This window comes from Limulus polyphemus, unplaced genomic scaffold, assembly GCF_000517525.1.
Source record: "Limulus polyphemus unplaced genomic scaffold, Limulus_polyphemus-2.1.2 Scaffold3232, whole genome shotgun sequence".
Lineage (NCBI taxonomy): Eukaryota > Metazoa > Arthropoda > Merostomata > Xiphosura > Limulidae > Limulus > Limulus polyphemus.
Genome location: NW_013668842.1, coordinates 29,969 through 31,367, shown reverse-complemented (window position 1 = coordinate 31,367; position 1,399 = coordinate 29,969). Strand labels below are relative to the sequence as shown.

The 1,399-nt window shown below is 30.9% G+C and overlaps 1 long non-coding RNA gene across 1 annotated transcript in view; it reads right to left on the bottom strand.

Annotated features, from left to right (window-relative positions):
- LOC111088159 overlaps positions 1–1,399 on the bottom strand; it is a 13,712-nt gene that overhangs the window by 9,006 nt on the left and 3,307 nt on the right. The gene's annotated exons all lie outside the window — the stretch shown is intronic.

Genomic DNA, 1,399 nt, shown 5'->3' with positions numbered 1-1,399 from the left:
CGACAAGGTACCTGATGATGACAAAACCTTGTCGAAAAATTTACATTTGCTGTTATGTTAAACTTATATTAAAGGTTTTCTTCATTACCCAGTCAAGCCGTCTCCAGCCATTATTAACTACTTCTAGGCTTAGTACTACTGTAATAGTATTGCTGTTAGTACTAATGGGCCTAAGGAGTACTAGTATTAGATATATTTAAAAAAAAGTACTTGACAGAAACACTGACTATACTCATTCTCAAAGCTGGAGGCCTACATGTAAAGATATGGAAAAAATTGTGTCTTAAAAACAATTTTGGGGTTACTGTTTTCTTAATGAAATGAATAACCACAGTCTAGGATTAGTGAATTCATCCAAAAGTTAAAAAAAAAGGCTATTACACCGTGTGGTTCATAGTTATAAAAAGAAAAGATAAAAAATAGTAATAACACAACAGTAATAACGCACAGATGATGAAAGAATCCTCAAATAAAAAAAATACTAAATGACTTAGTTTTGACATGACAACTTTGTCAGTCTCATTGGACAGAGTAATACTTCACAGGTCTAGTATGTTCAAGTTCAAAATTCATGAACATTGCAAAAACTAGTTAGAAAAAAACTAATACTGAATGCAGTTTATTTCAAATCCCATTTAATTATTGAGTAAGTTTTCTCTATTTTTAAATATTTTTATTGATTCTCATGTCGTATTAATGGAAGAATTTTAATTCACCAATGACTTTTCATTGTTAAACATTATGTGGCTGATTGTACGAACATGCAATATTAAAGTTGATTTTTTTACCATCCTTTTCAAAAATAGTAGCTTTCATATTCCTTTACTCCAACTCTGACTAATACAAGCACAATAAACAGAATAAATGCCCCATTTGGTGGGCTTCTTTTTATTGTAACTGTGCTTATAAGTTATATTTCTAATTAGTTTTTGTACTCTAAAACCATCAGTGAACGTTCATCATTCAGTACCTGAATGTACAAGAAGTTAAGAACAGTTTCTCTCTGTCCCTTGAGAATAAGAAGCTTGGCCTGTTGAAATTAATCTCGTTTTTCATATTTTGTTGATTCTTTAATAATTTCTGCATTATTATACTGGCGTGTTATATGTTGTTTTTTTTATGAAGTTTCACAAAGTACTTCTTATTTGAATAGCTTATACTATACTATATATAGTTAATAAGAGACTGTGCAGAGAAAATTTATCTTTGCTATAACTTAACCTAAAGGTACAAAAAATAGTTAGATAAGACTCAACACTGACTGGATGATTAAGTTATATATATACAGGGATATATCTGGAAAATATGATGGAGGGCCAAAGGCCAATCCAATCATAAAACTATTAGTCTAGGGCAGTGGTTTTCAACCTTTTTGGAAGCGCGGATCCCCTGAGAGGCT